This window comes from Carassius gibelio, chromosome B5, assembly GCF_023724105.1.
Source record: "Carassius gibelio isolate Cgi1373 ecotype wild population from Czech Republic chromosome B5, carGib1.2-hapl.c, whole genome shotgun sequence".
NCBI classification, from domain to species: domain Eukaryota; kingdom Metazoa; phylum Chordata; class Actinopteri; order Cypriniformes; family Cyprinidae; genus Carassius; species Carassius gibelio.
The window spans coordinates 7,632,545-7,647,445 of record NC_068400.1 but is presented as its reverse complement, the minus strand read 5'-3'; the positions used below and the strand labels follow the sequence as shown (position 1 = coordinate 7,647,445).

Here is a 14,901-nt window from a genome sequence, read left to right as displayed (position 1 = left end):
AGATGTTAAATTGTGAATGTGTTTAGGATATCTTAAATGGTGTGGCCATACCGATTTATTAAAGTAACATTAAAAAATACAATAGTTATTTTACTATATCTTTAACATTCTTCATTCCAACTCTTCAAAATGTTTTATATACATAGAAGTCATCATTTGAAAGAAGCACAGTAAGTTTCATAGCTTTATCATGTCCAGGAGCCACCATAAAATTAAAAATATCATAACATATAAATCAAGCTTGCAATTCTTAGTACCAATAATGGCCACCAGATGGAGCTATAGGATTACTTTTAAATAATTATTGTAGAAACGAATATGATTTAAATCATTTATAGAAATCTTTCAAAGAAAAATAATATGAATTTTAATGATAAAATTACCCTCACTTAATTAGAATAATTAGAAATAATGTGTATTAAGAATAATTCTTTATAGGCTTTATGGACAGATAAGTTTGGAGTGACTCTTGAAGGTTCAGCACCACATCCTCTTTTACCACTGTTTAAAGAATTGATCTTACAGAACAGGTGCGAATGAATTTTGGATAGCTTGAATGGTTTTGTCATGGTGATTTTTTGAAATAACAGTATAAAAAGGAACCAGTAAATGTCTTTTCTTTTTTTAAGTGCAGCTTCTAAACACTTCAACAAAATGTACACATAGAAGACAAGTCATTCTGAGGAAATATGCATAGTTTCATGACTATACAACACTATATGGATGAGAGAAAATTAAAAAAAAACTATCATACATCTGATGTCACTCTGTCCCTCTGTCACTGTGGGTAATGTGTGTGTGTGTGTGTGTGTGTGTGTGTGTGTGTGTGTGTGTGTGTGTGTGTGTGTGTGTGTGTGTGTGTGTGTGTGTGTGTTTGTGTGTTAAGTGTGTGTGCTGAGTTTGTGTGAATGTGTGGGAGAGGGGATGGGCTACGTGTCAGAGAGAGAGAGAGAGAGACAGAGATAGGGAGGGAGACTGAATCATCTCTTTAATCACCAGAATTATAGGTCAATAAAATCATTACAAAACACTAATAAATTATTGAGAGAGAGAGAGAGAGAGAGAGAGAGAGAGAGAGAGAGAGAGAAACATCTCAGAGCTAACATCTCTTTAATCACCAGCAGAAAAAAAGAAGTAATTTTGTGTTGTTGTTGTTGTTGTTGTTTTTTCATCATTACTGCTTAAGAAATATCTTAGGCCTCAACATCAACAGTTGCTGCTTTATATAGCCTTCTCCTAAAATTAATAGTCATTAGTAAGCATTTTATAAATACAGCTATAATTAAATTGTTCATGGTTTATATGCACATTTATTTTGAGGAGATTAAAGGCTGTAATCTTCCTAAAAAAAAAAAAAAATATATAAAATAAACAAACACAGAACTCAGAAACATTCATTTCAAGATGCAATAAAAGAAAACTTTACACTATATATATATATATATATATATATATATATATATATATATATATATATATATATATATATATATATATATATATATAAAATTGCAAAAGTTTATATTAAATTTTTTTATCAAGTGTACAGCTAATAATAATAATAATAATGCTAATAATAATAATAATAATAATAATAATAATAATGCATTTTATTTAAGGCGCCTTTCAAACCACTCAAGGTCACCGTACAGCAAGTAACAACAGTAACAATATTAAAACAAAAAATAACAGCAAATAACAATGTCAATAAAAAACACAATAATATTAGAATAGCACAACATATTGTGGAATACTAGATTAAGATTTTATTTATAGGCTTTATGAACAGATAGGTTTTGAGAGATTCTTGAAGTACTAGCATCACCTCTTGTACGACGGTTTGAGGAATATATCTTCCAGATAGTACCGCCACTCCCTATATGCAGAGAACGCAGTCTTCGTAGGGCACCAACTCCCAGAGGGGTCACCATCCCAGTTGCTCATAAAAAAAAAAACAAAAAAAACATGTGCCTTTCTCCCATCCGCGCTCGCGACCGCTCGGACATTTGCGGATGAATGTTCGTAATTGATGGATGGACATCTATGCCCGGGTAAAGGACATCAGCAATCCGGCACAGAAAAAAGAAAAAGAAAGTAAAAAACAAAACAAAAACAGGCATAAAGTTGGCTTGACATTGGACATTCGAGAGTCTCAAATTTAGGGACCGTCTCTAAAGTTACATGTGATATTGTTATACACTTTTCTAACGTCAGTAGCATTTGAAGAGAATGACTTACAGTCATAAAAACAACTGTAATTGTTCATCTAGGTGACAGCTATAATGCACAATTAAATTGAATGTTTGATATTTATTAAAACAAACTGTAAGTCATATGTAAATTATGCTACTTTTTCAAATGGGCTCAAACGCAAATTTGAAGCTCAATAGCATTTGAGGAAAAAGACTTGCAGTCATAAACAATTGTAATGTGTTCATTAAGGTGTCAGCTACGACTTATACATTTTTTATATATATTAAAATAAAGTGTTACTAAAGTTATATATATTGTTCTGTGTATGTGATTTCAAAGTCTAGATGGGTCGGATTAACCCTTTAACTGCCATATCCCTTAAAATTTGATTGCCAGAGGGTAACTGTAAATGCTTATGCCCGCTGGGCACAGTTTTCCCGATGCCACCGGGGTGGTGTTGCACTGAGGGCTTGAGCCCGCCATCGCTGCTTGCAGCTATATTTATTATTATTATTTATTATTATTATTTTTCTTCAAGGTTTCGGGGGCTTTTGGGGCCCTTAACATGCTTAAAAAGTCTTGAAAATTGGCACACACATTGGAACCTGCGGCCATTAGGGCCGGGCAGAGACTGATACACGGGCGTGGCACTGGGGCTCTACAGCGCCCCCTGGAATATGGAGGGCCATATATCATACATACTTGCACGTAGACGTACGAAACTCGGTACACATATAGAACTCATCAATACAAACAACTTTCGTATTGCATATCATAGGCTCCGCCCAACAGGAAGTTGGCTATTTGGGGTTTATTATTCATATTTGTCGTCAAATTTGTGGGGGCTTTTGGGGTCCTTAACATACTCAAAAACTCTTGAAAGTTTGCGCACACTTTGGAATCTGTGGCCTTTAGGAGCCTGCAGAGGCTGGGACACGGGCGTGGCACAGGGGCTCTACAGCGCCCCCTGGAACACAGTCATAAATGTTGATGTATAGCTCACACATACTTACACGTATTAATATGAAACTCAGTACACATATAGATCTCATCGTGCCGAACAACTTGCGTATTGCATGTCATAGGCTCCGCCCAACAGGAAGTCAGCTATTTAGAGTTATGTAAAAAGCGCATGCTCTGGAATTTGAAATACTTGTCATAGGTTTTTTCCTCGATTGCCGCCAAACTCGGTCAACATGATCTCAAGACACTGGGGATGAAAAATTGCCAGGGGATTTTTGATATCTCAAACGGTTTGCTCGTGGCGAGGCGTTGAAATTATGGCGAGAAATGAGAAACAGGAAGTGTCTAATACCATCCACATACATTTCCTGATTTTAATCAAACTTCATCAGATTATTCTTTGTATGATGTCGATCGCATATATGTGACTATTAGGAGTCAAAGTTATAGCGCCACCAACTGGCAGCAGGAAGTGTGTCATTTTCAAAATGCTTTGTATTCAGCATCTTATTTTTACTCGATTTGCTTCAAACTTCATCAGAATAATGTTAAAACACAGCCTATATTAATCTGCTAGGGGGATATTGATATCTAAAAATATTGTTGCCGTGGCAACATGTCAAACTTGAATACTTCTCAGGTGATTTTAAGGCATATAACATGCTTAGAATTTCATGAAATTCAGAACACATATCAGTATTTATGATAACTAGACACTGGCAAAAGTTCATAAGAGGGCGTGGAAGAGGCACTCTATAGCGCCACCTTTTGTCAAAAGTGGGGGGGTTAGTTTTAGCTACAGACACCAAACTCGGTACAAAAATTGTTCTTATCAAGACGGACAACTTTCTAATTCACAGTCATCAGCTACGATCAACAGGAAGTCAGCTATTTTGATTTGAATGTGGATTTTTTTTTACATTTAGCTGTGAATTAATGCATACTGCTCAGAGGAGAGTAACACTATACACACCAAACTTTGTCTACATGATGCCAAAACATTTTAAACAACTTAAATTGCCAAAGGATTTTGGATAGCTTGAACGGTTTTGTCGTGGTGATTTTTTTAAATGACAGTAAAAATGGAATTATTAATTGTCCTGCATTTTTAAATTCCAAACACTTCAAAACCTTTTTTCATACAAAAAAAAAGTCATTCTGAGTAAATATGGATAGTTTCACGACTTTACAACACTGTATGGATAACAGAAAATTAAAAAACTGTCAGACATCTCATCTCACTCTGTCCATCTGTTTGAGTTTTATGTGCTGAGACTTACATTGTCTGAGAGAAAATGCGCCCCTACAGGTTCAATTCCTTAAAGGGAAATTCGACTGAAAGGGAGGAGACTCTCTTTTAGTTTCATTTTTAAATCGGTTAAAATACAAAATAATACTTGGATTTAATTCACACTGACAAGCTAAACCAACATATATGATTATTACCGGGTCAGGGCTCATTAATAATTGATGTGTGGTCAGTGATACGTGAGAAACACGAGAGATGAATCACTGCTCTGAGCATGAGCGTGTGGAATGACGAGCTCAGAAAAACGAGTTTATTTTTGTTTTATAGCTTATATAGTTTTATAGCTTTATTCGCGGCTGCCTATCTGAAATCACCGCCTCCGATCAGCGCTTACAGTGTCACAAGTTCAAAACAAACGAATTTATTCTTGTTTAAGAGCTTTTTCAAATAAAATATTGCCATAAATGCACACAATACACCCATTATAACACAAGAGCTAAATGCAGGTGTTTGTGACCCGTTTAAGTGTGCAAGACTATTTGAAAGCGCGACTGGCAGAATATCTCTCGAGCTGCAGGATTCTGCCTTTCGTCGTACGAACGAACACATCAAGGACAAGATTATTTCAAAATACATAATAGCTTGGCGAATATAAACGAAAACAGCCACGTGGACATAAACTGTTAAGAAATAAATCTGAAGTGGATCTACTGGATTTGAATATTAAGTGACCGCATATACCAGCTGCTTCTGTCTTCAATTTTAATCTATATAAAAAATTAAACTCATTCATCTTGGCTGCTTTTTTAATATGTGTACGTATTTATTTATTATTTTGCTCTAACAAGACTTAATCTATATTTAATTAAATCAATTACATTTTATTTTACATTTGATTTGTCCATTTCTGCATCTTAACGCCTAAAAACCTAAAACATGCTCTATTATACTATTGTTAGCAATTTCTTTATCGTCCAATTTATCTGGTGTACACTTTTATTTTCATAATAAACTTGTTTGTTAGATTATACACAGTTACAGTGGTCTATAATAAATATTAACAGGTTTTATTCAAGCTGTTTAGAATGAATGCAGTAGGCTAATTTTTTTAAATGTAAATCCAAAAAAAAAAAAAAAAAAAAGTTTAAATAAATAAAAAACATTGGAAAAGAATAACTGTTGTACTTTTTTATACATTTTGTATAATTTTATAGTTTATGCATTATAGTTATAAAAACAAATAAATTTAGCCACTCACATAGAAATCTTAGGCCTTATCCTTTTTTGACAGTTTTAGGGATTTTTAAAAATCCTAAAAAACCTTATTTGTGCTGCAAATAATAATTTCAAATTAATTTGATACTGACCTCTGACATCCTGTGACATGATATTTATTTGAATTTACATAATTTCATGGATGTAACAGTAAATCTGTTCAGCTCACAGATCAAGACTAAGCTGTAATGCAAGCAGAACTTTCACAAATGCTTGTAGGTCAATAAAATCATTACAAAACATTTACAAATCATTTAAGGGATTTGATAACACTGTAAAATAATGTCTAATTTGTTAACATTAGCAAATGCATTGATAACACTTTATAATAACTGCACTCATTAGTAAATAGTCAGTTCATTCTTTATAAAGCCTTGTCCCAATATTAATAGTCAGTAGTAAGCAGTTTATAAATACAGCTATAAATAGCTTGTTCTTGGTTTATAAGCACATTTATTAAAAAGGAGAGTAAAGGGTCAGTTATCTTCCTATGAAAAATAAATAAAATAAAAATAAACAAACAACAACACAGATTGATACAGAACTCAGAAATGTTATTGTGGATTTATGATAAACTCAGCCTGTAAATGAATTAATTCTCCTCCAAGAAGACACAAGTAGTTCACACCAAACTGTTTTAACATGAAGCCATATACTGAAGATGTTAAATTTCAAATGGGTTTAGGATACCTTAAATGGTGTGGCCATAGCGATTTATTAAAGTAACATAAAAAAATACAATAGTTATTTTACTATATCTTTAAAATGTTTAATTCCAACTATTCATAATTTTTTATATACGTAGAAGTCATCATTTGAAGGAAGCACAGTAAGTTTCATAGCTTTATCATTTTCAAGAGCCAGCATAAAATTAAAACTATCATAACTTATAAATCAAGCTGGCAATTCTTAGTACCAATAATGGCCACCAGATGGAGCTATAGGATTACTTTTAAATAATTATTGTAGAAACAAGTATGATTTAAATCATTTATAGAAATCTTTCAAAGAAAAATAATATGAATTTTATGTATTTTACTGATAAAATGACCCTCACTTAATTAGAAAAACAAGCTGAAGTATTGTGAACCGTATATTAAGAATAATTCTTTATAGGCTTTATGGACAGATACGTTTTCAGAGACTCTTGAAGGATCAGCACCACATCCTCTTTTACCACTGTTTAAAGAATTTATCTTACAGAAGAGGTGCGAATGAATTTTGGATAGCTTGAATGGTTTGTCGTGGTGATTTTTTTTTTAAATAACAGTAAAAAAGTAACCAGTAAATGTATTTTATTTTTTTAAAGTGCAGCTTATAAATGCTTCAAAAAAATTTACACATAGAAGACAAGTCATTCTGAGGAAATATGCATAGTTTCATGACTATACAACACTATATGGATGATAGAAAATTAAAAAACTATCATACATCTGATGTCACTCTGTCCCTCTGTCACTGTGGGTAATGTGTGTGTGTGTGTGTGTGTGTGTGTGTTAAATGAATTAGGTGTGAAACTATCAGGGAGCATTTAGTCTCCAGCGCCAACATTTTACAGAACTGACACTTTCCTGGAGTCTCAGAATTACAATGTGCCAGGTTCTGAGAGATCTAAGATTCCAAAAAATGATTGAATTAGAATACCATGAAGTATTGTGAAATACTATATATTAAGACTTTATATATAGGCTTTATGAACAGATTAGAGTGACTCGTGAAGGACCAGCAGCACCTCCTCTTGTCCGATGGTTTGAGGAATATATCTTCCAGAATCCGGGATTAAGATTTAGGAGCTCATTTTTATTCCACCTCCTTTCCTGAAAGTCTGTCTTGCAGAATTGACTAAAAATTAATCTTCACATTAATTCCTAATTATTTTGCAATTCTTTTTGTCAGTTCTTCTTGACCTGCTTTTTTCTTCTTCTTTTCTGACCTCATGACCCAGTCAGCATTTTTTGTACAATGGTCAAGTCTTAACTTATCCATTTCTGTATTGCATGTGTGTTTGATATTTATCATGGGTATTTCATAATTTTCGACTTTACAGTTTGAGTTAAAACTCTTTTTTTAGCGCATTTCATCTGTAAAAGAAAACATGCCTAATAATTCTGCACACATGAATATAAGGAGTTTTTCTCTTCCAGCTTTCCTGGACTATTGTATAGCACTCATAAATGATTAAATGAAAAATAATGGTAGTTATTAAGATTGATATGGTTTGGAATTGGTCAAATGTGCTTGGAAAAAAAATCACAATAAAACAATGTTTTAATGTTTAATTTTGGAATATGAACTGACATGAATGAATGTTATATAAATATTATTCATATTAACATAATGTTTATAAATGAAATCTTATTGTAAAGTGTTACTAAAGTTAAATATACATTGTTCTGTGAATGTGATTTTAAAGTCTAGATGATTCGGATTAACCCTTTATCTGGCGTATCCTTTAAAACCTCACTGCCAGAGGGATATTGTGAATGCATGTGCCCGCTGGGCACAGTTTACCTGATGCCACCGGGGTGGCGATGGCATTGGTGGCTTGAGCCCGCCATCGCTGCTTGCAGCTATATTTAGGGCTCAAGCCCAAAGGGCGAGAGGCCTATTGTTTTCCTTAGGATTATTTTTTATTATTATTATTATTATTATTATTATTATTTTTTTCCAACGTCTCGGGGGCTTTTGGGGCCCTTAACGTGCTTAAAAAGTCTTGAAAATTGGCACACAGATTGGAACCTGCGGCCATTAGGGCCGGGCAGAGACTGATACACGGGCGTGGCACAGGGGCTCTACAGCGCCCCCTGGAATATGGAGGGCCATATATCATACATTCTTGCTCGTAGACGTATGAAACTCGGTACACATATAAATCTCATCAATCCAAACAACTTTTGTATTGCATATCATAGGCTCCGCCCAACAGGAAGTTGGCTATTTAGGGTTTAGTATTCAAATTTTTCGTCAAAGTTGTGGGGGCTTTGGGGGTCCTTAACATACTCAAAAACTCTTGAAAATTTGCGCACACTTTGGAATCTGTGGCCTTTAGGAGCCTGCAGAGGCTGGGACCCGGGCGTGGCACAGGGGCTCTATGGCGCCCCCTGGAACACAGTCATAAATGTTGATGTATAGCTCACACATACTTGCACATATTCATATGAAACTCAGTACACATATAGATCTCATCGTGCCGAACAACTTTCATATTGCATGTCATAGGCTCCACCCAACAGGAAGTCAGCTATTTAGAGTTATGTAAAAAGCGCATGCTCTGGAATTTGAAATACTTGTCATAGGTTTTTTTCTCGATTGCCGCCAAACTCGGTCAACATGATCTCAAGACACTGGGGATGAAAAATTGCCAGGGGATTTTTGATATCTCGAACGGTTTGCTCGTGGCGAGGCGTTGAAATTATGGCGAGAAATGAGAAACAGGAAGTGTCTAATACCATCCACATACAGTTCCTGATTTTAATCAAACTTCATCAGATTATTCGTTGTATGATGTCGATCGCATATATGTGACTATTAGGAGTCAAAGTTATAGCGCCACCAACTGGCAGAAGGAAGTGTGTCATTTTCAAAATGATTTGAATTCAGCATCTTATTATTACTCGATTTGCTTCAAACTTCATCAGAATAATGTTAAAACACAGCCGATATAAATCTGCAAGGGGGATATTGATATCTAAAAAATTGTTGGCGTGGCAACATGTCAAATTGGAATACTTCTCAGGTGATTTTGAGGCAAATAACATACTTAGAATTTCACAAAACTCTGAACACACATCAGTATTTCTGATAGGAACTTAAATTGTGAATGGATTTTGGATAGCTTGAATGGTTTTGCCGTGGTGATTTTTTGAAATTACCTTACAAAGGGAATCATTATTGTATTTTTAAAATGCAGCTTCCAAACACGTCAAAGAATTTTTTCATACAGATGAAAAAGTCATTCTGAGGAAATATGCATAGTTTCAAGACTTTACAACACTGTATGGATAACAGAAAATTAAAAAACTCTCAGACATCTCATCTCACTTTGTCCCTCTGTTTGAGTATGTGTGCTTCAGACTTCCATTGTCTGAGAGAAATTGCGCCCCTACAGGTGCAATTACCGGACTTTTACTTTCACTTTTAAATCGGTTAAAAATACAAATAAATACTTAGATTTAATTCACACTGACAAGCTAAACCAACATATCTGATTATTACCGGTTCAGGGCTCATGGATAAATTATTTCTGGCCAGAGATACGTGAGAAATAGGAGAGATGAATCACCGCTGTGATCACGAGAGTCTGGAGTAAAGAGCTCAGAAAAAACTAATTTATTCCTGTTTTATAGCTTTTAAAAATAAATTATTACAGCGATATCACACAATCAACCAATTAGAACACACCAAGAGCTAAATTCAGATGTTTTTGAACTGTTTGTGTGAAAATGAAATATTTGTGGCTGCCTATCTGAAATCACGCCTCCGATCAGCGCTTACAGTGTCGAGCTCAAAACAAACGAATTTATTCTTGTTTAAGAGCTTTTTTAAATAAAACATTACCACAAATGCACACAATAAACCCATTGTAACACATCAAGAGGTAAATGCAGGTGTTTGTGACCCGTTTAAGTGCGCAAGACTATTTGAAAGCGAGACTGGCAGAATAACATATCTCTCGAGCTGCAGGATTCTGGCTTTCGTCGTAAGAACGAACACATCACGGACAAGATTATTTCAAAACACATAATAGCTTGGCGACTATAAACGAAAACAGCCACGTGAACATAAACTGTTGAGAAATATATCTGAAGTGGATCTACTGGATTTTAATATTAAGTGACCGCATATACCAGCTGCTTCTGTCTTCAATTTTAATCTATATAAAAAATGAAATTCATTCATCTTGGCTGCTTTTTTAATGTGTGTACGTATTTATTTATTTATTTATTATTTTGCTCTAACAAGAATTAATCTATATTTAATTAAATCAATTACATTTTATTTTACATTTGATTTGTCCATATCTGCATCTAAACGCCTAAAAACCTAAAACATGCTCTATTATACTATTGTTAGCAATTTCTTTATCGTCCAATTTATCTGGTGTACACACTTTTATTTTCATAATAAACTTGTTTGTTAGATTATACACAGTTACAGTGGTCTATAATAAATATTAACAGGTTTTATTCAAGCTGTTTAGAATGATTGCAGTAGGCTAATTTTTTTTAATGTAAATCCAAAAAAAAAAAAAAAAAAAAAAAAACATTGGAAAACAATGACTGTTGTACTTTTTTATACATTTTGTATAATTTCATAGTTTATGCATTATAGTTATATAACAAATAAATGTAGCCACTCACATAGAAATCGTAGGCCTTATCCTTTTCTGACAGTTTTAGGGATTTTAAAAATCCTAAAAAACCCTAATTTGTGCTGCAAATAATAATTTCAAACTCAAAAAGTAAATAGTCAGTTCATGCTTTATAAAGCCTTGTCCCAATATTAATAGTCAGTAGTAAGCAGTTTATAAATACAGCTATAAATAGCTTGTTTTTGGTTTATAAGCACATTTATTAAAAAGGAGAGTAAAGGATCAGTTATCTTCCTATGAAAAATAAAAGATAAAAATAAACAAACAACAACACAGATTGATACAGAACAGAAAAATAAATTTTATTGTGGATTTATGATAAAATCAGCCTGTAAATGAATTCATACTCCTCCTCATACTACTCCATACTCCTTTTTCAACATGATGCCAATATACTGAGATGTTAAATTGTGAATGGGTTTAGGATAGCTTAAATGGTGTTGCCATAGAGATTTATTAATGTAACATAAAAAAATACAATAGTTATTTTACTATATCTTTAAAATTTTTCATTCTAACTCTTCATAATTTTTTATATAAGTAGAAGTCCTCATTTGAAGGAAGCACAGTAAGTTTCATAGCTTTTTCATTTTCAAGAGCCAGCCTAAAATTAAAACTATCATAACTTATAAATCAAGCTTGCAATTCTTAGTACCAATAATGGTCACCAGAGGGAGCTATAGGATTACTTTTAAATAATTATTGTAGAAACGAGTATGATTTAAATAATTTATAGAAATCTTTCAAATAAAATAATATGTATTTTAGGAATTTTACTGATAAAAATGACCCTCACTTAATTAGAATAACAAGCTGAAGTATTGTGAACTGTATATTAAGAATAATTCTTTATAGGCTTTATGGACAGATACGTTTTGAGTGACTCTTGAAGGATCAGCACCACATCCTCTTTTACCTCTGTTTAAAGAACTAATCTTACAGAACAGGTGTGAATGAATTTTGGATAGCTTGAATGGTTTTGTCGTGGTGATTTTTTGAAATAATAGTAAAAAAGGAACCAGTAAATGTCTTTTTATTTTTTTTAAAGTGCAGCTTCTAAACACTTAAAAAAAATGTACACATAAAAGACAAGTCATTCTGAGGCATATTTCCTCAGAATGACTGGTCTCATGACAATAGTTTCATGACTATACAACACTATATGGATGATAGAAAATAAAAAAACTATCATACATCTAATGTCACTCAGTCCCACTGTCACTGTGGGTAGTGTGTGTGTGTGTGTGTGTTTGTGTGTGTGTTAAGTGAATTAGGTGTGAAACTATCAGGGAGCATTTAGTCTCCAGCGCCAACATTTTACAGAACTGCCACTTTCCTGGAGTCTCCAGAATTACTCGGTGTCCGGCTCTGAGAGACTTAAGATCCCAAAAAATGATTTAATTAGAATACCATGAAGTATTGTGAAATACTATATATTAAGGCTTTATATATAGGCTTTATGAACAGATTAGAGTGACTCGTGAAGGACCAGCACCACCTCCTCTTGTTCGATGGTTTGAGGAGTATATCTTCCAGAATCCAGGATTAAGATTTAAGAGCTCATTTTTATTCCACCTCCTTTCCTGAAAGTCTGTCTTGCAGAATTGACTAAAAATTAATCTTCACATTATTTCCTAATTATTTTGCAATTCTTTTTGTCAGTTCTTCTTGACCTGTTTTTCTCTTCCAGCTTTCCTGGACTATTGTATAGCACTCATAAATGATTAAATAAAAAATAATGGTAGTTATTAAGATTGATATGGTTTGGAATTGGTAAAAAATGCTTGGAAAAAAATCACAATAAAACAATGTTTTAATGTTTAAGTTTGGAATATTAACTGACGTGAATGAATGCTATATAAACATTGTTCATGTTAACATAATGTTTATGAATGGAATCTTATTGTAAAGTGTTACTAAAGTTATATATATATATATTGTTCTGTGAATGTGATTTTAAAGTCTAGATGATTCGGATTAACCCTTTAACTGCCATATCCTTTAAAACCTCACTGCCAGAGGGATATTGTGAATGCATGTGCCCGCTGGGCACAGTTTACCTGATGCCACCGGGGTGGCGATGGCACTGGTGGCTTGAGCCCGCCATCGCTGCTTGCAGCTATATTTAGGGCTCAAGCCTGGAGGGCGAGAGCCCTATTGTTTTCCTTAGGATTATTTGTTATTATTATTATTATTATTATTATTATTTATTATTATTATTTTTCTTCAAGGTTTCGGGGGCTTTTGGGGCCCTTAACATGCTTAAAAAGTCTTGAAAATTGGCACACACATTGGAACCTGCGGCCATTAGGGCCGGGCAGAGACTGATACACGGGCGTGGCACAGGGGCTCTACAGCGCCCCCTGAAATATGGAGGGCCATATATCATACATACTTGCACATAGACATACGAAACTCGGTACACATATAGAACTCATCAATACAAACAACTTTCGTATTGCATATCATAGGCTCCGCCCAACAGGAAGTTGGCTATTTGGGGTTTATTATTCATATTTGTCGTCAAAGTTGTGGGGGCTTTTGGGGTCCTTAACATACTCAAAAACTCTTGAAAATTTGCGCACACTTTGGAATCTGTGGCCTGAAGGAGCCTGCAGAGGCTGAGACCTGGGCGTGGCACAGGGGCTCTACGGCGCCCCCTGGATCACAGTTATAAATGTTGATGTATAGCTCACACATACTTGCACGTATTAATATGAAACTCAGTACACATATAGATCTCATCGTGCCGAACAACTTTCGTATTGCATATCATAGGCTCCGCCCAACAGGAAGTCAGCTATTTAGAGTTATGTAAAAAGCGCATGCTCTGGAATTTGAAATACTTGTCATAGGTTTTTTACTCGATTGCCGCCAAACTCGGTCAACATGATCTCAAGACATTGGGGATGAAAAATTGCCAGGGGATTTTTGATATCTCAAACGGTTTGCTCGTGGCGAGGCTTTGAAATTATGGCGAGAAATGAGAAACAGGAAGTGTCTAATACCATCCACATACATTTCCTAATTTTAATCAAACTTCATCAGATTATTCATTGTATGATGTCGATCGCATATATGTGACTATTAGGAGTCAAAGTTATAGCGCCACCAAGTGGCAGCAGGAAGTGTGTCATTTTCAAAATGCTTTGAATTTAGCATCTCATTTTTACTCGATTTGCTTCAAACTTCATCAGAATAATGTTAAAACACAGCCGATATAAATCTGCTGGGGGGATATTGATATCTAAAAATATTGTTGCCGTGGCAACATGTCAAACTGGAATACTTCTCAGGTGATTTTGAGGCATATAACATGCTTAGAATTTCATCAAACTCAGAACACATATCAGTATTAGTGACAGCTAGACACTGGCAAAATTTCATAAGAGGGCGTGGAAGAGGCACTCTATAGCGCCACCTTTTGTCAAAAGTGGGGGGGTTAGTTTTAGCTACAGACACCAAACTCAGTACAAAAATTGTTCTTATCAAGACGGACAACTTTCTAATTCACAGTCATCAGCTACGACCAACAGGAAGCTGGCTATTTTGATTTGAATGTGGATTGTTTTTTACATTTAGCTGTGAATTAATGCATACTGCTCAGAGGAGAGTAACACTATACACACCAAACTTGGTGTACATGTTGAAAAAACATTGAGGAACTTAAATTGTGAATGGGTTTTGGATAGCTTGGATGGTTTTGTCGTGGGGATTTTTTAAAATGACAATAAAGATGGAATTATTAATTTTCCTGCATTTTTAAATTCCAAACACTTCAAAACCTTTTTTCATACAGAAAAAAAGTTATTCTGAGTAAATATGCATAGTTTCATGACTTTACAACACT

General features: G+C 34.2%; 1 long non-coding RNA gene across 1 annotated transcript in view; it reads right to left on the bottom strand.

The window, feature by feature from the left end:
• LOC127957968 (uncharacterized) overlaps positions 1–12,814 on the bottom strand; it is a 121,393-nt gene extending 108,579 nt beyond the window's left edge. The window contains exon 1 of the long non-coding RNA XR_008153920.1: positions 12,725–12,814. This is a non-coding gene — a long non-coding RNA (uncharacterized LOC127957968). The remainder of the gene's footprint in view (positions 1–12,724) is intronic.
• Between the last annotated feature and the right edge of the window lie 2,087 nt (positions 12,815–14,901).